Here is a 27,765-nt window from a genome sequence, read left to right as displayed (position 1 = left end):
TTCTTTCTTTCTCGAGGAAGGAGACTAAAACTGCACGCAGTACTTCAGATGTGGCCTCACCAGCACCCTATACCCTGCTTTTAAACTCAATTCCTTTAGCAATGAAGGACAAAATTCCATTTGCTCCTTACTTACCTGTTGCACCTGCAGACCAACCTGCATGGACAAGAATACCCAGGTTCCTCTGCACAGCAGTGTGCTGCAATTTCTTACCATTCATGTAATAGGCCTTTTTACTGTTATTCCTTCACATGGATGACTTCACGTTTATTAACATTGTACTCCATCTACCCAACCTTTGCCCACTCACTTAAACTATCTATCCCTCTGCAAAGTTTCACAGTTCTCTGCACACTTTGCCCTCCCACTCATCTTAGTGTCATCCGCAAACTTTGACAGGTTACACATGGTCCCCAATTCCAAATCATCTATGCAAATTGTGAATAATTGCAGTCCCAACACTGATCCCTAAGGCACACCATGAGTCACTGTTTGCCAACCAGAATAGCACTCATTTATTCCCAATCTTTGCTTTCTGTTAGTTAACCAATCCTCTATCCATGCGAATATATTACCCGTAATGCTCTGCAACCTTATCTTACACAGCAGCCTTTTGTGCGCCACCTTATCAAAGGCCTTTTGGAAATCGAGGTAAGCCACATCTACTGGGTCCCTGTTGTCCACTATGTTTGTAATGTCTTCATAGAATTCCAAAAGATTAGTTAAGCATGACCTGCCCTTCATGAATCTATGCAGCAACTGCCCAACAGGGCAATTTGATGCCTTGCTATTTCTTCCTTGATAATAGACTCAAGCTTTTTTTCCACTGCAGAAGTTAAGCTAACTGATCTATAATTTCCCACATTTTGTCTACCCACCTTTTTAAACAGTAGTATCACAATCGCTGTTTTCCAATCTGCTGGAACTACCCCAGAGTCCGATCAATTTTGGAAAATCACCACAAGTGCATTTGCTATTTCTCCTGCCATCTCTCTTAGCATTCCATCAGGGCTAGGAGACTTACCTACTCTTAGCTCTATTAGCTTGCCCAACACTACCTCTTTTGTGGTAATGATTGATTCTAGGTCCTCACCTACCTTTGTCAGTTACTGGCATGTTATTCTTGTCCTCCACTATGAAGACCGACACAAAATACCTATTCAATGCCTTGGCCATTTCATCATACCCCATTACAAAGTCCCCCTACTTATCCTCTAAAAGACCAATGTTTACTTTAGCCACTCTTTTTAGTTTTATATATTTATAAAAACTTTTGCTACCTTGCTTTATATTCTGTGCTAGTTTTTTTCACTCATGTTCTATCTTACTTTTTTTTATAGCTCATTTTGTAGCTTTCTGTTGACTTTTAAAGCTTTCCCAATCTCCTTGTTTCCCACTGATCTTGGCCACTTTGTATACCTTCTCTTTCAATTTGATAGCCTCCCTTATTTCCTCAGACAATCATGGCAGATTAGCCCCTTTTCCTGCAGTCCTTCCTTTTCATTGGTATATGTTTTTGCTGAGCACTTTCAAAAATTGCTTTGAAATTCCTCCACTGTTCATCAACTGTCCCACCATAAAGCCTTTGCTTCCAGTCTACTTTAGCCAACTCCTCCCTCATCCTCTTGTAGTCTTCCATGTTTAAGCACAGGACCCTGGTATTGGATTTTATCTTCACACGTTCCACCTGTATTCTAAATTCAACCATACTGTGATCACTCATTCCAAGAGGATCCCTAACTATGACATAATTATTTATTCCTGTCTCATTACACAGGACAAGGTCTAGGATAGCTTGCTCCCTCGTCGGTTCCATTGCATAATGTTCAAGAAAACTATCGCGGGAAAATTAGATAAACCCCTCTTCAAGGCTACCCTGACCAACCTGGTTTGACCAATCGACATTTAAATTAAAATCTCTCATGATAATTGCCACACCATTTTTACAAGCATTAGTTATTTCTTTGTTTATTGCACGCCCCAGTGTGATATTATTATTTGATGACCTGTAGGGGCGGCACGGTGGCACAGTGTTAGCACTGCTGCCTCACAGCGCCAGAGACCTGGGTTCAATTCCCGCCTCAGACTGTGTGGAGTTTGCACGCTCTCCCCGTGTCTGCGTGGGTTTCCTCCGGGTGCTCCGGTTTCCTCCCACAGTCCAAAGATGTGCAGGTTAGGTGAATTGACCATGCTAAATTGCCCCTAGTGTTAGGTAAGGGGTAAATGTAGGGGTATGGGTGGGTTGCGCTTCGGCGGGGCGGTGTGGACTTGTTGGGCCGAAGGGCCTGTTTCCACACTGTAAGTAATCTAATCTAATCTAATCACCTATAGTGACTTTTTTCTTAGAATTTCTAATTTCTAAAAAATGAATTTCACCCTATTCTCCATAGAACCTAATATCTCTCACCACTGCCCTGCTGTTGCCCTTAAATATCAGAGCTACACCACCTCCCATACCCCCCCTGTCTCTCCTTCCGAATAGTCTGATACCCCTCTGGTATTTATCTCCCAGTCATAACCATCCTGTAATCACGTCTTTGCAATGGCTACTAAATCATATTCATTCGCAATGATTTGTGCCGTTAACTCATTTACCTTGTTCTGAATGCTACGAGCAGTCAGATAAAGTCCCTTTATGCTGGGTTTTATACCTTCTTTATGAATTCCAGCATCTCCAATAATAATGTGTTCTGAATTTTTCTTCCTTTATTTAATTATTTCATAGTCTGCCTTGTAGTTAAACCCTCCTGCATGCGTGCTAACCTGTAGCTTTCCTTTTTATCTACCATCACACTTCCTGTCGTTTTCCCCTTCCGTTCCCCTTAGTGGGTGGCACGGTGGCACAGTGGTTAGCACTGCTGCCTCACAGCGCCAGAGACCCGGGTTCAATTCCCGCCTCAGGCAATTGCCTGTGTGGAGTTTGCACGTTCTCCCCATGTCTGCGTGGGTTTCCTTCGGGTGCTCCGGTTTCCTCCCACAGTCCAAAGATGTGCAGGTCAGGTGAATTGGCCATGCTAAATTGTCCGTAGTGTTAGGTAAGGGATAAATGTAGGGGTATGGGTGGGTTGCGCTTCGGCGGGGCGGTGTGGACTTGTTGGGCCGAAGGGCCTGTTTCCACACTGTAAGTAATCTAATCTAATCTGCAAGTAATCTAATCTAATCTAATCCGACTCACTAGTTTAAAGTCTTAGTGACCACCCTATTTATCCTGTTCGCTAGAGCATTGGTTCCAAATTAGTTCAGGTGGAGACCATCCCATTAGTGCAGATCCCTCCTGTTGCAAAACTGATGCCAGTGCCCCATTAAATGGAACCCCTCTTTCCCACACCACTCCCTTAGCCATGTGTTTGCTTCCCTAATTTTCTTATCCCTAAGCCAATTTGCACGTGGCTCAGATAGTAATCTGGAAAATTTAACCTTTGAGGATCTGTTCCTTAATTTCCTTCCTAGTGCTTGATAGTCCCCAAACAGGTCCTCCCATGAAGTCAATGGGGAATGAGGAATGAATCATTCTACTGACTGGTGCCGTGCTTAACACAAAGTTGCACAAAGATGATTGTGTTAGTAATAATGTTCAAAGTTGGCGTGTCAGTCTTCTGGTGCCTCCTTGATGCCCTGCAGTTTTCAAAAAGAGAGAAGTCAGCAAGCTACACACTTCCAATTAACCAGCCTTTAAATTCAATGATGAGCTTGCTCATGAGCTGAGGAGCAACTGAATCAGACTTTCCATGTTAATAATATTGAGGAGATTGGACTGGGGCATTTTATTGAATAGATGTTGGAAGAGCAGTAATGGATGGTTATTCAGTGTGGCCAGTGATTTAAAATCTTGAAAAGAAAGAAAGTCAAATTGAGGTGTTTATGCAGTGGCACAAAGATTGACCATAGTAGATGATGTATTGGTAAATTGAGCTTTTGGGAACTTGTTTGGTGCAAGACGTCGCTGGTCCTCCTGCTCAGTTCTGCAGGGCAACTCCACGTCCAGTCAGGGCTACCATCTGGTTTTGAAACTCCAGAACTGTTTCATGTCTCTAGGCTGTGCCACGCAACATTAGGTTGTATGCATTTCAAATTCACAAGGTTGGGATCCAGAAACTGTTTGGGCATCAGGTCCTTGGGCATGGAATGAAATCCAGTCCATTATCTCACTGTTTTAATCACTGCGCAGCCTGATTATTGTGTTTTTCTGTTACGTCCTTCAGACCCACAATCTTTTGAGAAATCTGCCTAATCCACTCAGAGCTCTTTTCCATCTCCTGCTTCCTTTACCCCTCCATTTACCCAGATGGTAATGATCAGATCTTGACCCGATTTTCCAAGGATCCCGAACAGCTCTGAGAAGCACTTTCACTCGGAGCTCCCTCAGAACCATGGAGGCGTACTTCTATTCTGACATTTCTTGTGTGGCACAGAACTATCAGAGGAAGCAAACCACCACTTTTGCCCCATCCTTTAAACAGCAGCCAGCTGCTGTTAACTTTAAAAGTCTTAACAACCTTTTGCTATTTATGGCCTTTAATTTCAGAATTATTTCCATCTCTCTGTCTCTCCTTTAAGGCACTCACCTGTCCTAATGCTTGAATTTTATAGCTTGTGACCAAAGTTTCTTCTTGGTTGTTCTCCTGAGAATTCAATATGTTAGATACACTGCATAAATCCATGTTTTTGAAGATCGCAACCTTTTAGTGTAGAACTGAATTTCCAATTCACATGAACATAGGCGTGACTGTGATTGTAATGGTATTAACTGGTGACTCACAATTCAAAATATTTATCCTTGGAATCTGTGATGCCATCCACATGGAACCTCCATGTGACAATGGACACCAGCCATCTTCCTTTATCATTTTCATTGGTGTTTAGCATCAGATATGAGATCTGTGCCTGTATTTCTTCATGGTTTATTGATGTGTGTATTTCTGCATTAACATTGCATTTGTATGGGTTGCATCCATGTTTGTTGGTAGCCGAGTGAAGTGTCCGTGACTAATCTGCCACTGCTTTGATATTAGCTATCAGCTGTGTTCTTGTGCAGGAAGGTTTTGTTTGTATTCTCTCATCACTGCTTGCAGGATAATCAATCTGCGTTTGACCTGAGGCATTATCTTGGATAATCCAAGTCTGTGCCTGATCTTTAGCAATGTATTGATGTCTTTGTGTTTAATAGATGCCACTGTGTGTTTATATGTGAAATATGTCTGTACTTGCTTTATCAGAAGATTTGTGTTATAACCCACATTTACAGTGATGATATTTGTTTGTGCTTTTATTAATGCTTTCAACTTTGGACCAGTTGGTTGCACCCTTGCTTTTGATTCAACTTCCACTGCTCAGACTTAAGCTCATCATCTAGGCAGACTTTTGAGTGGAGTACAGGGAATACGTTGCGCTGTATAAGTTTGTTGAAATGTGGCTGCCTTTGAGATGAGCTGTTAAACCAACCCATTGTCTGGCCTTGCAGGTAAACATTAAAAAAAACCATTGTACAATTCAAAAACAGATCTGAATTCGTATCTGCTATCATGACAAATTATTTTACCAATATGAAACTAAGAAAGATTTGCATTTACATAGAAGCTCTTCTAACCCACACCTAGCCCAAAGAGCATAATGTCCAATAACGTATCTTTTTCAAGCATAGTCATTGCTACATTTTGAGTAAAACAAGGTCCCATAAGTGTCAATATGGTAATGATCAGATCTTGGCCCGATTTTCCAGGGATTGGCAATCCCACACAGCTCTGAGAAGTATTTCCACTTGGAGCTCCCTCAGAACCATGGAGGCATGCTTCCATTCTGGCATTTCTTTTGTGGCACAGAACAATGAGAGGAAAGCAAACCACCACTTTCTCCCCAATCCTTACACAGCAGCCAGCTGTTATTAACTTTAAAGGTCTGAACAGCCACTTTGAAGGGGTAAGTATATGCAATAAATGTGATGTTAGGGCATTAACATTAATCAAGAGGAATGGGCCAGGAGATATGTGTTTCAAATGGGACAGATACCATATCAGTAAGCATGCCATCTAGGTATTGAGCCAGCTGAAGCAGAAGTAGGGTACCAGCTATGGAGGTGGAGGATGCCAGCTCAGTAGGGTGCAAGATGTTAAGAGGGTCAGGCAAGTGATGCAGTTTTTAAGGCAGGGTCAGTGATGTTGGAAGAAGTTGGGCTGGATCTGATAGCAGAGGCGGGAATGATTGGGTCCTGAGGAAGTGAGTGGAGTGGGTGGGTTCAGGGGTTGGTTAGGTCCAGAGGGAATGAGGATCTGTGGTTAAGATAGATTTGACAGGGGCATTGGGGAGGGTGAGGTCCAATGGTGACAGTGGGTTCAGTGGTCAGTTTCAGGAAAGTGTGTGTTCGGGTGTGGGTTGGGGTGAGACTGTGAAGCCTCTAGGGAGACTATCAGCTTCTGTAGGGGGGATGAACTGTTTGTATTCCGAGTGACATGTCCCAGGAAAGGAGTGTTCGGGCTGGGAGGTTGGTTTCAAGCCATAGGTGTAGTTAAATGCTACTGTGGAGTTAGACTATATTTTGATTGTCTAACATTTCCTCAGTAACTGTTTTACTTCAATTTTTCAAATGCTCCAAAGTGTCCAGTTTAAATAGAGACATTCAAAGGTTTCAGGTGTACGAGAGCTATCCAACAGTTTGAATTTTCCTAGATAATACCTTCATAGGGTCCACATTTGCACCTCTGATCTCAACTGGCATTATGATTCTCTGGCCAGTGGAAAATCCAGCCCAACAATTTTCAGGATGTTGAGTGGGTAACTATTGAGCTAGCATTCCAATTTCTGGGCCAGAGGTGTGTGAGAGTCAGTTATTTACCATACGTTGAAGATTGCCAGAGATTCCATCTTTACAATAAGAAATTAAATATAAGTATAATTTCCCCTCGCAGGTTGATGTAAACATGGCACTATATGGAGAAGCATAGAGGAGTTCACCTAATGTCAACATCACCAACAATACAGACTATCAAGTAATTTAACACATTGCTATTTATAGGACTTGGCTGCTATATTCTTACATTACCCTCTTGGCTATGCTTTAAATGTGGCCCATTGTCTCTGGAGTACTTTATTATTCTCTGTTAAATGAATTAAAGTTCTTTCTTCATGTTGATACATCTACACAGTAAGTTCTGCAGGAAGCACTTCTAAGTTTGTTAAAAATAATGTTCCTTTAACAAATGACTACTAAATGTCTTTGATTATTCCAGCTTTATAAAAAAAGCTAATCCTTCATTTTTTTTACATTAAATGTGCTTATGAATCTTTTATTGTACATTTCCAGGCCCTTTTCATGTTTAATCGTCCTTCTCTCTCTTTTCACCTTGTTCTTAGTATCTTAGATTTTCTTTAGCATTGTGAGTCATAGTTTACTCAGCTTCCTCTTAAATTTCAACATTAAACAATGTAGGGTGGAATTAAAAGAAGGAACTTGTTCTTGAATTTAATAATGTAGGCCCAACTTTAGCTAAGGAGAAAGTGAGGACTGCAGATGCTGGAGATCAGAGCTGAAAATGTGTTGCTGGAAAAGCGCAGCAGGTCAGGCAGCATCCCAGGAGCAGGAGAATCGACGTTTCGGGTATGTGCCTGAAACGTCCTGAAGAAGGGCTCATGCCCGAAACGTCGATTCTTCTGCTCCTTGGATGCTGCCTGACCTGCTGCGCTTTTCCAGCAACACATTTTCAGCCAACTTTAGCTAAGTAATATTACTTGAACTAAAGAATAAAGTCATTTTTTTGTTTCATTTAAAACAATAATGAGAAGTTAACAAAATTATGCAAAATGTGTAGATGTCATGAAAAGTTATCTAAACTGAAATGTTTTGCTGACATGAATCCTATCTGAATCTGTTCCTGCCTTAATTATTTCACAAGAAATAAAATCCTGAAGATAAGTAGCTAATATTGTAATTTCTGTTGATGTAATACATAAAAATGGCCATTATATGTAGGAATATGCCTTTGTCATGTTTGGTTTATCTGAATTCAGGCATTTTATTCAATACTGATATTTCAGATAAAATGCTGTTTCTTTGTTCCATTTGATCGAATAATTATTATAGCTCAGACTATTACCAGCCTTCTTTATTCATGTAAATAATAGTGTCTATGAAAATACAACTTTACTGTGTGATAACTAATTAAACCATGGAGTGATTTGGAGATCATAAACTGGAACCTTTATCCATTGTGCTGGATCTCAGGTCTTTCACAAACTCTTCTGTGCACTCTACTCTCATTATGGAAGACCAATTGAGAAGCTTTTTAAAGGGTCACAGTACAATTACAAAGTAACAAACAAGCTTGTTTTTACAAAATGTACAAGACTAAGTAGATTACAAATTTCACTGTGGGACCAATCAGTTTTTTTTTCGCCACTCCTTGTTCTATGAAAGGAGCAAAAATCTATTTCTATCGCAGTGAAAAGTGATTTTCAAGTTATCTGAAGCAAAATTAACTGGGGCAAAATTTGCAATGTAGGAAACATAAGCGTGTGGGGATGTCTGCAATCATTGCACAGGGAGTGTGCCCTGACCTGTTAGTGACTACAGTCTGGAGGACCAAGCTGGAGGACCAAGCAGTAAGCCACCAGATAAAACTGCTCTGACTTTTGAGAAAGTCAAGATTTGTCACATCTAGTTTCTATGTAGTTACTGGAAGAGTTGGAAATTGTGTATCAGTGATGCACAATAAAATAATGAGGATGTTATTACATGCTAATAGGCCTGTCACCACTCGCTAGCGAGAACCTTCTCTCACCATTTAGCAATTGATTGTCAAATGGATCTTGTTGGTCTTGACTATGAGAGGCTTCTTACTGCCCATCTCATATGATTCACCAATGTTCTTGTCCATGTCATTCAGAGCCTGAAATGATTCTGCCCTTTTAATCGTCTTTATTCCCTGATCAAAGAGTAATCCAAAATCAAAAATGGGGCAGGCTCTCAGGAAATCATGCTTTCAAAGTTTGGGTGAAGATTTGTAGCTCGGGTGCTCGTTGTTGTGGTTCTGTTCGCCGAGCTGGAAATTTTTGTTGCAAACGTTTCGTCCCCTGTCTAGGTGACATCCTCAGGGCTTGGGAGCCTCCTGTGAAGTGCTTCTGTGGTGTTTCCTCCGGCATTTATAGTGGCCTATCCCTGCCGCTTCCGGTTGCCGACAACTGGAAGTGGCAGGGACAGGCCACTATAAATGCCAGAGGAAACACCACAGAAGCGCTTCACAGGAGGCTCCCAAGCACAGAGGATGTCACCTAGACAGGAGACGAAACGTTTGCAACAAAAGTTTCCAGCTCGGCAAACAGAACCACAACATCATGCTTTCAAATCTGAATTAAACCATACAACATCATAATATATATTTTTTTAAAAAGTTTTACAAAGTTTCACATACCAGACTAATGCATTTGACAGTTAACAGTTATGCTGGTAAAAGAACCAAATAATGAAAAACCAGTTCACTGAGCCAAGAAACAGTTGTGTTCTCGTTTCACAGCTGTGTACGTTTTATCATTCTGATGGTCCATAGCAAGTTTCTGATCCAGGTGTGCAATACTTTTAAGCTTAATTATGAGATGGCCCCTCCCTTGAGAATGTGACTGCCATTTCACAGCAGAATGTTGATCAATATTGCTACAGATTGTGATTACTGCCCCATCACTCTACTTTCGATCATCAGTAAAGTGATGGAAGGTATCACCAACAGTGCTACCAAGCAACACCTCAGCAATAACCTGCTCACTGGTGCCCAGTTTGAGTTCTGACAGGGCCACTAAGCCCCTGACCTCATTACATACTTAGTTCAAATATGGACAGAAGACCTGAATTCCAGAGGTAAGTGAGTGTGATTATTGACTGCCCTTGACATCAAGGCCACACTTGACTGAGTAACAGCATTAAGGAGACCTGACAAAATTGGAGTCGATGTGAAATCAGGGGAAAACCTCTCCAGCTTTACTACAGTGGCTACAAGAGCTCGGAACATACAGTAAGTAACTCACCACCCAGTTCCCCAAATCCTGTTGCAAACTCTACTCAGTAGTGGCAGAGTGTGCCACCTACAAAAGCACTGCAGAAATTTACAAAAGATCAGTCATGGGAGTTTCACAGGCAACCAGCTTGTCACAACCCAGGAAGAAGCAAGTATTAATGGACAATGAAAATCTTTGCTTTACAGTTAGTAGGATAGACTCGGACTTTCTCATTGGAGTGTAGGAGGTTGAGGGGTGACTTTGTAGAGGTTTATAAAATTGTGAAGGGGGATGGATAAGCTGAATGGCAAAAGTCTTTTCCCCAGGGTGGGGGGAGTTCAGAACAAGAGGGCACAATTTTAAGATGAGAGGAGAGAGATTTAAAAGGGATCTGAAGGGTAATGTTTTCACAAAGAAGGAGGTTCATATGTGGAATGAAGTGCCAGAGGAAGTGATGGATGCAAGTACAGTTACAACATTTAAAAAAAAAAATTGAATAGGTACATGAATAAGAAAGATTTAGAAGGATATTGGCAAAATGCACACAAATGGGGATATTTTAGATTGGGGTAACTTGGTCGGTATGGATGAGTTGGACTGAAGGGTCTGTTTTTGTGCTGTATGACTCTATCCTTAAACTGAACCTTCCAGACCCACAACCAAAACCATCTCGAAGGACAGGGCAACAATTAAATGGGAATACCACCAACTACAATTTCCCCACAAGCAACTTTGCATCCTGACTTGGAAATATATTGCCATTCCTTCAGTGTCGCTGGGTCAAAATTCTGGAATTCCCTCCTTATTTTTACAAGTAGCAAAACTGTGTGCATACAGAAGACCTAAAATTAAACAAAAATTGCCAGAGAAGCTCAACAGGTCTTGTAGCATCTGCAGAAGCAGAAACAGAGGTAATATTTTGATTCAGATATAATGCTGCTTCGAAACTCTTAATACATAATTCTTGGTACTGATTTCCTCTTTCCTGTTGTGACACCGCCTTTTTTTTTCTGCTTTTATAAGAAATCAAGGTCATATTGCTGAATTTTTAATGTATGGGTTTCCTCCGTAGGATTCCTCCGGTGCTCAGGTTTCCTCCCACAGCCAAAGGTTTGCAGGTTAGGTGGATTGGCCAAGCTAAATTGCCCATAATGTCCAGGGATGCACAGGCCAGGTGGATTAACCGTGAGAAGTGCAGGGTTACAGGGACAGGACAAGTGTTGAGTCTGGGAGGGATTCACTTCGGAGGGTCACTGTGGACTGATGGGCCGAATGGCCTACGTTGACACTGTTGGGATTCTATGATTCTATGGGTATGAATCCAAGAGGCAGTTTTACACTTTTCCCTCTTTTATCTCGTTCTTCTTTGGTGGTGAAGTTTGGTTCTTTATGTGATAATTGTAGCAGACTGCAGAGTGTTCTTTAGAGCCTTTGGAATCAAAATCACAAGTGGTCACTTGATGTCATTTGGTGTTTTTGAATTACGTTGACATGAAATAATACAGAGCCAAACTTTTGCTCCATTCCTGATTTTAGATCATAAGATGTAGGAGCAGAAACTAGACCATTCAGCCCATCAGGTCTGCTCTGCTATTCAGTCATGCACACAATACCACAAACCACAATCAAATGTAGTCTGACTAGAGCCTTATAGAGCCTCAAAAGTACATTCTCAAACCCATTCTCCTACTTGCTTGATAGTTAAGAACCTATCTATCTCAGTCTTAAATATATTCAATGACCTGGCCACCACAGCCTTCTGTGGCAGTGAATTCCATAGATTCACCACTCTCTGCCTGAAGAAGTTTCTCCTTATCTCTGTTCTAAAATGTCTTCTCTTTACTCTAAAGCTGTGACCTTGTGTCCTAGTCTCTCCTACCAATGGAAACATCTTCCCAACATCTAATCTGTCATGCAGTATTCTGTATGTTTCAAAGAGATCCCTCCTCATCCTTCTAAACTCCATCAAATATAGACCCAGAGTCCTCAAACATACCTCATGTGTTAAGCTTTTCATTCCTGGGACCATTCTCCTCCGAACATGCTCCAGGCCCAGTACATCCTCCTTGAATTATGGGGCCCAAAACTGTGCACAATACCATAGACCACAATCAAATGTGGTCTGACCTGAGCCTTATAGAGCCTCAAAAGTACATCCCTGCTTTTATATTCAAGTCCTCTCAAAATAAATGCCATTACTGCATTTATCTTCCTAACTACTGACTCAACCTGCAAATTTACCTTGAGAGAATCCTGGACTAGTCTCTTTGCACTTCAGACTTCTGAATGTTCTCCCGATTTTAAAAAAAATCCATGTCTCTATTCTTCCTACCAAAGTGCATGACCTCACATTGTACTCCATCTGCCATTTCTTTTGCCACTCTCCTAACCTATCCAAATCCTTCCCTAGCCTCTCCACCTCCTCAATGCTACCTGTCCCTCTCCCTATCTTTGTATCATCTGCAAACATAGCAGAATGCCCTCAATTCCTTCATCTAGATCATTAATGTAAAGTTGTGGTCCCAACACTGAGCCTTGCAGAACACCACTTCTGTCATCCTGAGAAGATCACTTTTATCCCTCTCTGCTTTCTGCCAAATAGCCAAGCTTCTATCCATGCTTGCACCTTGCCTTTGACACCATGGGCCCTTATCTTACTAAGTAGCCTCCTACGCGGCATCTTGTCAAAGGCCTTCGTGAAGTCCAGGTAGATAACAGGCATTGGTTCTCCTTGGTCTAACCTGCTCATTACTTCCTGAAAGAATTCTCACAGATTTGTCAGGCATGACCACCCCTTGATGAAACCATGCTAACTTTACCCTATTTTGCCATACATTTCCAAGTATTCAGAAATCTCATCCATCAAAATGGATTCCAGGAACCTACCCATGACTGAGGTTAGGCTAATCAGTCTGTAATTTTCCATCTTTTGTCTTATTCCCTTTTTAAACAGGAGTGTCACATTCGTGATTTTCCAGTCCTCTGGGATCCTCCCGGATTCTAATGATTCTTGACAGAACACCACTAACGCCTCCACTACCTCTTCAGCTATCTCCATTAGAGCTCTGCAGTATAGTACATCTGGTCCAGGTGATTTATGCCATTCAGTCTTTCTTCCCCTTGGTGATGGCCACCATAGTCAGGTCTGCTCCTTCACTCTCTTGAATTTTTGGGATATTACTCGTGAATTTCACCATGAAGACTGGTGCAAAGTAATTATTCAGTTCCTCAGCTATTTCCTTGTTTCCCACTACTATCTCACCAGCGTAATTTTCCAGTTGCCCAATGTCCACTTTTACCTCTCTTTTGCCCTTTATATATCTAAAGAAACTCTTACAGTCTTCCTTTATATTATTGGCTAGCTTACCTCATATTTAATCTTCTCCCTCCTTATTTCTTTTTTGTTGCCCTGTGTTGGTCTTTGTGAACTTCCTAATCTTCTGGTTACCCACGGTCCTTCACCACATTACATGCTTTCTCTTTTGCTTTTATGCTGTCCCTGACTTCCCTAGTCAACCATCGGGTGCCTCATCCTCCCTGTAGCATGATTCTTTTTCCTCTGGATGAATCACTGCTGTGTCTCCTGAATTACTCCCAGAAACTCCTGCCATTGTCTTTCCTGTTAGGCTCCTCTCCCTGTCAATTCTACCCAGCTCCTCCCATATGCCTCTGTAGTTGCCTTTATTCATCTGTAATACCGTTACCTTTGATTCTATCTTCTCCCTCTCAAATTGCAGGGAAAATTCAATCATGTCATGATCACTGCCTCCTAAGGGTTTCTCCACCTTAAGCTCCCTTATTAAGTCGACCTCATTACACAACACTAAATCCAGTATTGCCTACTCCCTAGTGGGGTCCACCACAAGCTGCTCCAAAAAGCCATCTCGTAGACATTCCACAAAATTCTTTTCTTGCAATCAACTACCAACCTGATTTTCCCAGCCCACCTGCATATTAAAATCCCCATGAACACTGTAACTTTCCTACACATTGTTTCTATCTCCCGGTGTATCTTGCACTCATAAGTCCAACTATGTTTTTTTCTTTCACCTGTGGAATATATTAATTTCCCCAATTCTACCCACACAGATTCTACATCATCCCAACCTACTTTGTTTCTTACTATTGAGATAATTTCATTTCTTACTAATAAGGCAATCCCACTCCCTCTGTCCACCTGCCTATCTTTTCGATAGGATGTATATCCTTGAATATTCAGCTCCCAATCCTGATCCCCTTGCAGCCACATCTCTGTGATGGCCACCACATCATATTTGCACCACAAGCTCATTTATTTTATTCCTTATACTGTGTGCATTCAGATATAATACCTTCAGTCCTATATTAACCATCCCTCTTCTCATTGTCATTCGTTTATCCAGGTGCTTAAAGTTGAATTTTATTCTATTTCTAGCAGCTCCTTGCAGGTATGTTATTGTATTAGCAATGAAGGGCTTTCTGTTTCTATTAAATGTATTTCTATTCACTGAGGACATACTATGAGCTTATATGAAATCTGAGAATAGAATATTTTGCACGTGTGTATCTGTGCGTTCTCATTTGTTATATACTATCCAAGTAAGTTCAATGTGGATAAGGCATTCTGACTATTTATCTCCCCTCTCTGGCCAACTGTGAACTATTACATTTTAATCTGTCACAGATTAATCAGATCCCTATTTTCTTTACTCATCAATATGGTTGCCAATAATATTTACTACTCACAAGACTCCGCTTTATTAGTATTCACCATGGAACTGTGGTCATAAACTTAAAGAAAAATGTGAAATCACCCCCATGAGCTCTGTAATACACAATGGCACATCAGTTTCTATCAAAATAATCACAAGACTAATGGTAATACCGCTGTTGGCTCTGAAGAAAGGGGGGTGGGGGAGGACAGCTGAATAGATCCTGTCTTGCCAAACAAAACAAATGTTATTTTATTTCTTCTTGAGATGTGAGCATTGCTGATGAGGGCAAAAGTTATTTCTTATCTCTAAATGGTTTTAAGCACCCTGCTAGTGAATTGTTTTCTTGATGCACTGTAGACTTAGAAGATATGTAAAAAAAGACACATCAGAGCCTAGGGGATTTAATAGAGCATTTTTTATATGGGATGCTGTGATAGACATGGCTCTACATCATTAAATGCTTTGCTGGAGGGTGAGACAAAGCAACAGAAAAATATTCTGTGGAATATAATAATCTTGAATTACCAATGCATTCTATAAAACTGAAAATGAGTTTACTCAAAACAGTCTGCAAGATCTCTGTGCTATGGCTAAAAGTGTGGCCAGAAACACCTACTGCTGGTTCTATGCCAGAGTAGTTCTGGATTTTATCACAAAGATATGCATAACTAAAGTCCAGGATGTCCTGTGCTTTCATTTTCTCTATATCTTGGGCAGAATGTTGATCTAATTGTAATTTTGATGGATCCCTTATGGATTAAGAACTCTACTGCCAACCAACTGCATGTAACAGTGCCCAAAATGCAGTCATGAAGGTTTCCTCATGCTGGGGTTCCAGAATAATTATAAGTAACAAGGACAGGTTTGCCTCATATGTTTGTACATTAAGTAATGACCAAGTAGGAAGCATCAAGGAAAATCAATGGTAACATTGCAGATCATCGTGGAAGTCTATTAATTGTCCACCCATTATAGGATTGCAGGATTGAAATCCTTTCCATCTGAGTTTCCTTGATGCATTCCAGTTGACTTGCTAATGCAGGTATACTCTGTGCAACTGTTTTGAGCCTTACCATGGACCTGATGGAGGCTTACACAATTGTTTTCCCAGACTTGATTGTAAACCTCCCTGAATTTGAATGCAGTGTATGTTATCTCCAGCAATTTGGTTGTGACCGTCTGTTGAGTCCCATGATGTGGTGCTGCCTACTTGAAATGATTGAGCAGAAGACACGTCTAAAGTTACAACAGGCAACATGAAGCAAATGTAAATTCTCATAGCTGATGGAGAAGAGTCAGACAGATAATCACCCCTTATTCCCCTGAACTTTGAAGATCTCTGCATTTTATTCAAGGAAATAATTGTACAAAATGCCTCTCATCACTTTGTCTTATATTTGGAATAGAGCTGGAATTTCTAGCATGGACAGCTGAGTTTGTATAGAAGTCCACATATGTGACACATTGACAGAAGATAATGTGATTGTATATGGCAGGAATGTTTCTGGGATAACCCTCTGCTTCTTTTCAGACTAGTAAGAAGTGGAGGTATTGTCCCCAATTCATTCTACCATTTGTAATTCCAAAAGGAAACAACAGTATAACTTGTGAATAAGACACTGACTTGACTTATTTACTGTGGAATGGAGCTCCAACGTAACTAATAAATTCATTTCCAAGTATTACTTTTCTTTTCATGTTCTTTTCTCCTCTGGGCATCACTGTGGGCAAAACTATACAGAAAAGATTTGTTTTCAGATTTGACTTGATGAGTAGTTTTTGAAAATGAAACATGAAGGCACAAGATAACAGTACTATGACTGAATTGCTTCAAGCAGACACAAATGGAATTAGAGTTTGGTTGGTAAATAGTGCCTTGTATTCGGTGTAGGAAATATCAAATCAGTACCTCTGTGAAACATATGGAGAAAACATTAACCACCCACCTCTAGTCATTAAGCGTTATAAGACACATTCATTTATAAACATTCATCATCAATGCTCAATTATTGCACCTAATCTACAGGATTACTGAGAGTTAAGTAATAAACATACTGGACTGAATCTTAAATCTAAAAGTAAGGTGGGGTCAGAGGTTAAAATTCAAAATTTGTGAATTAGATACCCAACCAGCATCTCAGGTTGCCTGTTTGAATACCGTTTTTAAAAATGTTTGCATTGCTTCATTTTATTCTTTAATGTGTCAACTGAGTTTCTGAGGCTTAACAGAAACCAACAGGGGAATGGAGAGAAGGAGTCCTGAATCTATAAGATAAGTTCTTCTATTGCATGAAACTACAAGCAATTAGTCTCCCCAACCCTCCAAGCAAAACCTACCCTGTATGTAATAGAGTCTGCAAATCTTGCATTAGACTTATCAGTTTTTTCAGAACCCATTGAAAGAACATCATCCTCCGTTCCGAGGGACAGAAGATGAGAGATGAATATGTTGAAGATTATATTGATGATCATTATTATTTAGCCCCTTAAGCCTTTTTTGTCATTCAATTAGATCATGGATGTTTCATAACTTCATATAGCTGTCATTGTTCCATATGGAAATCAACGATCCATCAATCTCACTTTTAATACTGACAATTGATCCAGCATTAATTGCCACTTACTGAAGACTTCCAAGCTTATACAATCCTATTTGTGAAGAAATGCTTCTTAATTTAACTGAAGGATATTCACCCAAGTCCTAGACTCTCAAATAAATAGAAATAGAGTCCCCTCACCTACCAACTATAGTCTGCCTTTTCTCCTTAACATACTTTAACCATCACAGTTCAAGGGAATACAGTCCTAGTTTGTTAAATCTTTCCTCCAGGTTAACCCTTGAAGTTCAAATATCGGGCAAGATTTTCCAGTGAGTGGCAACATCATGCAGAATATTTTGACGAAAGAAGGAAACTCTACGTTTTTGAGAGGAAACTCTAATCAGGGCTCCCTCCAAAATGTGGGGGCATAATTTCATCCTAACGGTTTTATCATAGTACAGAAGTGCCAGAGATGTTTGGGGTGGCAGGGTTATCGTGATGTGGGTGGTGGTGAGTGTTGGATTCAGTGGTGACAAGAGGATTGCACTTCGGGGATCATGTTAGGCCCACCCTGTGATGGTGGTGGTGGTGGGATGGGGGAAGGGGACAGGAAGCACGAGAGTAAGGGCCAGTAAGGGTCATTCTGGTGGAGGATTGGAGTCTGGGTGTGAGTCAGGGCAGTAGTATCGGTTCCAGGGAAGTGTCAATTCCCAGGATGGGGGAGTGTTGGCTGTTGGGGTGTGGAGGGGGTTGGGTAGGGGGAGTCGGAGTGCATCAGGTCCCAGTTGGTTGGTGCCAGTTCCCAGGGTGGGGGATGTTGTGTCCCGTGGGACTGTGAGGTCCAGCATCTGCAGTCCTCACCTTCTCCCGTGTTAAGTGTGTTAACTTAGAGTCCAGGGATGTAAAGGATCTGGGAATTGAGTGTGGTAAGTATGTGGTCAGTTTATTAGCTCTCAGGAGTTAGATTATGTATTTAAGCAGCGCAGTGGCTCACTGCCACCTCACAGCACTATTCCACCCTCAGACAACTGTCTGTGTGGAGTTTGCTCCTTCTCTCTATATCTGTGTGGGCTTCCTCCGTGTGCTCCCATAATCTAAAGGTGTGCAGGTTAGGTAGACAGGCCATGCTAAATTGCCCCATAGTTTCCAGTGATGTGCAGACTAAGTAGAATAGCCATGGGAAATGTGCAGTTACAGGAATGAAGTGGGTGTGGGTGGGATGTTCTTCAGAGAGTCAGTGTAGACACAATAGGCTGAATGGCCTCCATCTGAACTGTAGGGATTCTGTGTTTGTCTAAATTTTCCTGAGTAACAATTTTACTTAATCTTGCTGGAGCCATGTGAAACCTCAAATGTTTAACAAGAGGTTTTCATGAGCTTCCAGGCATAGACAAACAGCTCAGCAGAAAGTTCAACTTTCCGAACAATTGCTTTGAAGTGTGCTATGATTCTGCAGAGACTCATCATGTGAATTCAGTCTATGCTGGAATAATGCAGAATTCAGTAGAACATCTACCCTATCATTTTAATAAATCTACTCTGCACCTCATTCCAATACCATCGGACCCTTGATCATCATCACCCTCCCTTACAATTACCACCTTCTGCTCCATTACGTTTGGGCATACTGACCACTATTCCTTCCACTATCTTCTTTGAGTCATCATCATTCCTCCAAACAGTATGAGTGGCCCAATATGCTAGGTCTGCTTTTGCACCCCCTCCACAAGGGGGTCTACCTGCCCGTGGACAACCTCAGTTGCAATCATGTGCTGTAGGTTTCCACCCTACCAATCTGGCTGGCTGTGAAAGTATGAAGAAAAAAAAGCATAACTATGTCCTGGAATTGAAAAAACTATAGATTTGGCCAAAATATTGTCAATACAACAAAGCCCAATTAAAGACAGGAAAGCAAAAGAGTATTGTACCTTAGCCTTTGTATGAGCTTGACCTTTCCCAACCTTAAAAGAGTCTCTCCATCATAGATCACAGTTTGAAGATAAAATCTAGGTCTGTAAAAGCCATTAGAAACTGGACCTTTCCAGAAAGCCCTGTCGTACGTGAGAGTATCTTTGATTATTGGGATGGTTTTCTCGGCTGGTTTTCACACTCAGAATCTACAGGCAGCTCCATTCCAAAGAGAAAAGTTCAAGACTGACCTGAAAGTGGACTAAGAGTTTCGTTTCAATACATCTGAAAAAGCTCGGATACATGTAATTCTTCTGTTCATTTATTTCAGAATGCTCACCAAAAGTAATTGATTTGATAGAAGGTCTGAAGTGAGGGGAGGTGGCCAATTGAAACATTCAGGAATAAGTGAGCTGAAGGAGCAATTGTCTTTGCATGTTATACTGAAAAATGTTTATTTTACCAGATTGGTTGCAATTGCTTGGTAGGCAACGTTTATGTCTGTTCAACTCTGCAGTTTAGCCCCATTTTCATGATGGATCTTAAAGCAGCTATTAGATCACTTGTTATTTCAGACAAAAAGTCTTGTATTTGTTTTAGGTGAGTACTCAGATGCTGGAAAATTGGACAATGCAATATTTTGTCCAACAATTTTCAGAAGTTCATCAGCACAGTACATGATACTGAAACTTGGGTAGTTTTTGCCCATTTCCATTTGGGAAATATTGTATTATTGCTGACAAGGGTATACATTTAAGACAGGAATACAGCAGGATGATATGCAATAGTCCAATATTCAGTCATTCCCTACTCAAATCAATGAAGACATTACAGTGGGCTCAAGTCAGCCAGTAACACGTAAGAAGTGTAACAGTAATAATGTATAAAAACTGAGCTGAGACTATGTATAAACTTTTAGATATTGTAACTGTGTAAATAGTTTGCACTGCTATTAAACATCAAGATATCTGTTTCAATAAGAAACCAGTCATTGTATTACATGTTACAGGTGGTAACATATAGGGATGCATTCAAGCTTTATTATACTGAAATAGTGAGGTCAGTTAACTTCAATGATGTTTGTGATGCAGAGTGATGCTTGTTCAATTCCTATACCAACAGTGAATTCCCATACCAACTTCTCAACGTCATCTCAGGTGTGGTGTCCTCAGGTTAAACACATCACCTTTCACTTCTGTATAATGAGATAGCACTCTTTGGACCGATGATGACTTAGACCCGCAAGACCACGCCGTAGAGAAATGATATATTTTAACCCAATGTGTAATTCACAAAATGGGGAGTAATTTTACCCCATCTCACTGGACAGTAAAATAGACCAATACTGGATTAATGTAGAAATCAATTTTAACCTGATATGCTCATCCAAAACAAATGGGAAACAAAAACAGAAATTGCCTGAGCAACTCAGCAAGTGTGGCAGCATCTGTGGAGAGAAAGCAGAGTTAATATTTTGAGTCCAATTACCTTTTATTCAGAACACAGATGGGTTTGGACACAACTCTGATCTTATTTCCTGGTTTGGGTCTAACAGTTGGTTAGATAAATTAAAATTTTCCCTTTTGTTAATCCAGTACTGGAATATTTTGACCATAGTTTACAGCCTGCAGCAAATACCTGCAGAATTCAACAGGTATTATAAAGTCATAGAGAGTCATAGAGATGTGCAGCATGGAAACAGACCCTTTGGTCTAACTTGTCCATGCGGATATCGAATATTCCAACCCAATCTAGTCCCACCTGCCAGCACCCAGCTCATATCCCTCCAAACCCTTCCTATTCATATACCCGTCCAGATGCCTTTTAAATGTTGCAACCTGTAGGAGTCTCCATTATGTCCTCTGGCAGCTCATTCGATAAACGTACCATCCGCTGCATGAAAAGGTTGCTCCTTAGGTCTCTTTTATATCTTTCCCCTCTCACCCTAAATCTATGCTTCTAAGTTCTGGACTCCCTCATCCCAGGGAAAAGACTGTGTCTGTTTATCCTGTCCATGCCCCTCATGATTTTATAAATCTCTATAAAGTCACCCTCAGCATCCGATGCTTCAGGGAAAACAGCCCCAACCTATTCAACCTCTCCCTATAGCTCAAATCCTCCAACCCTGGCAATATGCTTGTAAATCCTTTCTGAGCCCTCTCAGGTTTCACAACATCCTTCCGATAGAAAGGAGACCAGAATTGCATGCAATATTCCAAACGTGGCCTCACCAATGTCCTGTACAGCCATAACATGACCTCCCAACACCTGTACTAAATACTCTGACCAATAAAGGAAAGCATACCAAACGCCTTCTTCACTATCCTATCTATCTGCAACTATGCTTTCAAGGAGTTATGAACCTGCACTCTGAGGTAACCTTCTTTGCTGTCCACTACACCTCCAATTTTGGTGTCATCTGCAAACTTCCTTGTATTAGAAATACAATAAATCTTCTTATTACAACATATGCACAAAAAAATCTAACATCGGCATTAGATCACCTTTTAGCCTTGTATCTGTCTTGAACCATTCAATAAGATATATTGAGGCTGAAGGCTCACCCTGTGTGTTTTCACTAAAGGATACAAAATATGCCACGGTTACAATTTGGGCAAAACGCCTCTGCACAAATCCTGCCAGTGATCCTCCTCCTGTCATCCTCCAAAGGTGACAAAAACATACCACTACCATTGGTTGTTGAGCTGGTATTAATTGCTGACACAAAGAGGAGTCTGTTGCCGATTGACAACATCTTCCTGTGTCCCCCATCAGCAACTCGGAATTAAATTTATACATATTAGCAAGCCATTTGCAAACTATTTTCTTTCACATTCAACTGAGACATTCTGATCTCAATCTCCCTCTGAGCAGTATCTCTTGCATTTGTCCACAATCAGTGATAAACAATGGAAATCTTGTCCATTTAATTATTTCAAAGTCAAATGCCTCATTATGCTAGATCCCACTGTAAAAGAATTGAAAAAGAAACATGGATATGGAAAGCACAGTTCAGTTTTAAGTAATTAGAAATAAAAATGTTGCTGCAAATCACCACTCTAAAACATCAAAAAGTGACTTGGATCCTACTATACCGAACATTTCAGGCCTAACATTCAGTTGTAGCCAATGTGAACTTGTATCCATACAAGAAACTGCATTCTTTATTTTATTTTGCACAGGAGGAAAGCTGAAGAGTCCTAGAATTCAATCAGAAAAATGAGATTTCATCAACAATAACTTGAAACTGATGCGGGGGATTGAGGAAATTTGGATGTTTAAGCATAATGCTAGTGGAACAATTATTTACAATCTTCCTATGAATAAAAATGACAATTGAGATCTTCTGCTGAACCATTCCAGGAAATTCCATGCCAAATTATCTCTATGTTGTGTCCTTTTCTTTCCTCTTCTTGTAATTTTCATGGTCTCATGATGTCTTCGGGTATCAATTGGAACTTTATTCTCCATTGCTGGAAATTGCACTTTTTTCATGCCAAGCATTTATTTTTCATCCACAAGTCCTAATTATTTCCAAAGGATAATTTAAAGATTTTCAAGGTGTGACTTGCTCCTGTATCTCAAAATGCTGTTCAAGCACCTTTCTCACACTCTTACTTTGGAAGGGTTCATGAAAAGGCTAATTATCTCTTCGGTAATCTTTTGATCTCATGTCGTCGACCTTTCACTTGCATTGTCTCCATTACAGTTTTCTCTTATCTCCCTGCTGTATTTTTATTCCTAAGGGCTGTGCTCCTCTGAACTTTCTGCCCTTCTACTGTATTGAAATTAGGATTCATCTTAGCTCCTTCTTGAGCATGTTCATTCCCAGGACCTTTTAACAGTGGAGCTACTGTTTGCTATTTTATTTTCTTCCTCCGATAATTTATAGGCATTAAGATGAAAGTTTGATGTCACCAATCATTGTTCCTTGATTTGCCTTACCTTTTTGACTTTCCAATATTGTTGCAGAAGGTAATTAAGAAGGCAAATGGATTACTGTATTGTCCTTCATTGCTGGAGATAGAGTTTAAAAACAGGGAGATTATGTTGCAGGTGTATAGTGTACTGGTGAAGTGACATCTGGAGTACTGTGGACAGTTTTGGTCTCCTTACTTGAGAAAGAATCTACTGACATTGGTGGGAGTCCAAAGGATGTTCATTACGTTGATTCCAGAGTTGAGAGGGTGGCTTAAGAGGAGATATTGAGTGGACAGGGACTATATTCATTGGAATTTAGAAGAATGTAGGGAAATCTTATAGAAACATAACAAATTATGAACAAAATAGAAAAGATAGAAGCAGGGAGGTTGTTTCCATTGGTGGGTGAAACCAGAACTGGGGGGTATAGCCTCAAAATAAGGGGAAGCTATATTAGTGCAAATTGTTGCTTCTGATACAGAATTCAATATTTAACTGCAAGTCAATATGGAATGTTAAGCTGCCCTTGAGTTGAGGAGGAATTTCTTCTCCCAAATGGTTGTGAATCTGTGGAATTCCCTATTGAGTGAAGCAGTTGAGGCTACTTCATTGAATGATTTTCAGGTAAAGATAGATAGATACATTTTTGAACATTAAAACATTTAAGGATTATGATGAGTAGCTGGGTAATTGGAGCTGATTCCACAAAACGATCAGACATAATCTTTTTGAAAGGCAAATCAGGCTCAAGATGGCCTAATCTTGTTCCTATTTTTTATGTTCTTTAATTTTAAACGGTGCAAAATGCTGAGAGATCTTTATCTCAGATTCTAAATGTAAAAGAATAGATATTCCAGAAAGGACACAATGGGTTGAATGGTCTCCTTCAGTTCTGTAACCATTCTGTGATACAGTTTCTTAACTCCACACAGTCAAGTTCATAAAATTTAAAAAGTTTTGGTATATTTTGCTATGTTAAAATGCAATATTATGCATGTTGTTTCTGATACGAAATTCAATATTTAGTTGAATGTGAATATGGAATGTTAACTTGCCGTTGTGTTTTTGAGATTTTCCAGTTGTGCGTCTGGACATTTATGAAGCATGCAGAACTGGTTTATGTATCTACAGTCCTGTTCAAGTGTGTGCACATGAACAGCTTATTGATAACGTCAACTGCTTACTGACAGACATCTCAGGTAGTTAGAGGAAGCATAGTAAGAGTTAGGAATTAGGCAGTACAAAAGCAAAATTGCAGAGCAGGATTTTGAGGAGGTCTTTGAGGTAAGTATGAGAAAGACAATTCCAGCTGCTGGGGAGATAATAGCTGGTAATTTTGAAACTAAAGGAGAGGACAAGGGAATTAGATGTATGTGAACGAAGGAGAGGTTGAATATTTACATATATGTGTGTTTAACCCGACATAACTTGGTTTTATGATAATAAATAGCGTAATTATTTTCATTCAACGTATCTTGCAATCCAAGTGGAGAAACAATCTGAACTAAGAAATTGATACAGTATTGGGGAGTGTCACTATGCAGATTTAAATCAACCAGTTGTTTTTCAGATGGTGAAGTATCAAATAACATATTTAATGATCAATTTTGTGCTTGTGATTGATTAGGTCCTTCCTGCCAAAATCAAACATTCGTTTGAGCATCTTTGCACTCCCCAAGCAAAATATCAACATATTCCTGCCACGAGCAGGGATGTGAACTTTGGAATCTGTTTAGAATGGAAACTGTTATGTTATGATTAGTATATCAGCATACATTTAAGAGACATGCTCAAGATAACTTCACTGAATCATAGTATGTGACCTGAGGGTGTAAAGGTCTGATATACCATCTTAACTGGGATTATTTAAAGCATAACATGCTACTGAAAGCTTGCTGCTCTTTTTACTGGAGTAACAATGTTAGCCCAGGCATTTAGATGTTCTGAGGAGTATAATGTCTATGTGCGATAGTTAGTCGTAAAAACATCGGTTGAATTCTTGAACAGCACAACCCCCAAGCTCAATATCTTTTGATACATGAGAAAGCATAAGCATTGCCACATCAGGTAAAATATCCTACTGAAGGCAGATTCCTATCAGAATCAACTGTGTAACCACAGACTTGCAACCTTGAATGTCAGCTCTGGCAGTGGGGTATTCAGGCTGCCTGATGAGGTGGCCAGGAAATAAACTTGACTGGTGGGATGAGATTTGCGAAAGTAGAAAAATTAGGGTCAAATCATAGGCCATTTTTTGACTTTTTTTCTTCTTCAAGCTGTACTGCATGAAATTCACGGGTCTTACAGTCCTTCAGACGTTCCAGTGTAAACTTTACCCCGACATGCTCCTGCTCAAGGACATTAATAGGCAAGTGTCTGGGAATAATCCATCATAGATATGAAATCCTACTAGCTGTTATAGTGGAATTTCAACCCACGTCCCTACAGATTTTGAATTGTCAGTCCAGTGACATTACCAGTATGTCACTGTTTACCAACAAGGCAGGCCTCTGGGAGCAGAGACCTAATGCAATGATTTTGTGCACCAATTGCTTTGTTCATGTGAAGGAAACTGAGCACTGCAGGCACGATGAAAATCCACCCTCCAATATTTAGGAGATCGAGCCACTCAAATGCATGCATACATAAGCTGAGTTGAAACTCGACATTGCACTGAATGAATGGCACAAAACAATTCACAGATTCTCAGTATTTACCCTGCTTGAAATGAAATGTCCCTACCAGTAACATATATCCTATTGATCTGATAGCTATAACATCGGAATACAACAGGGATGCAGATGGAAGCAATCTCCTTCCAACAGGATTTATCAGCTAAAGAAATTGCCTTTCTTAGAAGATGGCAAATGAGAGTAACGTTTTTCTGTGCTTTATGCATTGAATCACAAAAGTCTTGATGAGCTTGGTTAGACAGAAGTACAATATAGTATGGAGTTCTGAGAATCCTGTCAAAGATTCTGTCAAAACCACAGAATGAATCATACCTGGAAGTAGGTAGTGTAGTGAATAAGGAAATATTGAAAAATTGGATACTTTCAATGAAGCAGAGATTGTTGAGAACTTCTGAATGATGAAATCTGCTAAAAAGATAACGTTGTGAAAGGTTTACTCCGCCCATTATCAAAGTGTTAAAAGGCATCGCTTGCATAAAATGGGAATATGGTAATACTGTATTGCATGAAAGAATGCTTCGAACACGCAGACCTAGAAATCTGCTGAAGCTACACCTTTTTAAGGCATAAAATTGACCTTAAATTGTCTATTATAGTGAATGGCACGTGTGCTACAAGTGAACTGACAGCTGATGAGCAAAGACTTCAATACTGCTGTTCAGGGCCACATGTGAAACAGGTGTATACAAATACTTGGCCAAGTACTTGGTCCAAACTGTTTGTAGAAATTGGATGGCCTAAACACAGCTAACTGAACACCTTTTATTTTCATGTGTACATGCAGTCCAACAAGAGTTAAGGTATTTGAACATACACATTAGCAGCTGGAGATGGCTGTTGTATAAGGTAATGGCTCGGAAAAAGATAAATGTTCATACTACATTGGCTCCACTCATTCTCCTAATGTCACACACTGCCTGTACATGGATCAAAAAGGGCATTCAATAAAGCATTGGTTAATTGTTTGGATAAAAAGCACATGCAAAGGTATGGGAAAAAGAAAACAGGAAATTGTCACTTGGTAATGATGATCATATAATAACCTGATATAGGCATGATGGGTCAATAGTGTCCTTCTGCATGTCATACTTCTGTGATTCTAGCTTTCAGAGGGAGCAGATGTACCTACCAGATCCCTAAGGTCCATGTAACTATGCCTTACAAAATGTGTTTGGGTTTATTGCGATCATGCAATAAACCTTCTTGTTGCCTAGGAAAGGGTGCTACTTCAGCAGATACTCCACGGTAGTGTATCCTGTTTCTTGAATCACTAGATAGACCCATGACAAAGCAAGGTTAAAGGAGGATTGATGACAGCGAATTAGCTCAAATCACCTCCACCCAGTATCATATCTTGGTAGTATTATTCATGTGCAGCTGATTACTTTTAGAAAAGGTCCAGACATGCACTTTCTATGCAGTTTTATTTCAACCAATCACACACCAAAAAACCAAACTATCTCCTGTTGACTCTCCACCTATGTACTTTTGAATATTATTTTGCAAATCCAAAAATGAAATTGATCCAATTTTTTTTAAAAAAACAGCTCATTATGGCACAGTAGCTAAACGGAAACTAAGGGATCAAATCAAAATATTGTTCATGAAGCTTATAATACCCCCAGTGGTGTCTATCTTTTATGGAAAACTATACTATTGAATGCAATTAACTAATTAGTTCACAGCAATTGATTGCCTTTTTTTCTTTAAGTTGTTGGTATTTAGCATCCTATTAACAGAATTAGATACTAGTAGTAGAAATGACAAATACCACAAGGTTCCAGCATTGGGCATCGGTAAAATGTGGTATTTTCCCATTATTTGGTCCCTTGCATCCGGTCACCACTTGACAAGATGATGGCTGATCTGATTGTCACCTCAATTCCACGTTCCTGCTTCACCCCAATATCTTTTGACTTCCCTGTCAGTCAAAAATAAATAGTCAATCACATTACTGTAGATCGAGATAGTCATATATTAAAACCATATCAAGTTATTTCCAAACATGCAGTGAACCAGATGGGTCATGAC

At 40.1% G+C, this 27,765-nt stretch overlaps 1 protein-coding gene across 2 annotated transcripts in view; it reads left to right on the top strand.

Annotated features, from left to right (window-relative positions):
• pcdh15b (protocadherin-related 15b) overlaps window positions 1-27,765 on the top strand; it is a 1,523,107-nt gene that overhangs the window by 1,367,377 nt on the left and 127,965 nt on the right. The gene's annotated exons all lie outside the window — the stretch shown is intronic.

This window comes from Chiloscyllium plagiosum, chromosome 22 (genome assembly GCF_004010195.1).
Source record: "Chiloscyllium plagiosum isolate BGI_BamShark_2017 chromosome 22, ASM401019v2, whole genome shotgun sequence".
In the NCBI taxonomy this organism is placed as follows: domain Eukaryota; kingdom Metazoa; phylum Chordata; class Chondrichthyes; order Orectolobiformes; family Hemiscylliidae; genus Chiloscyllium; species Chiloscyllium plagiosum.
This window is presented reverse-complemented; position numbering and strand designations above follow the sequence as displayed.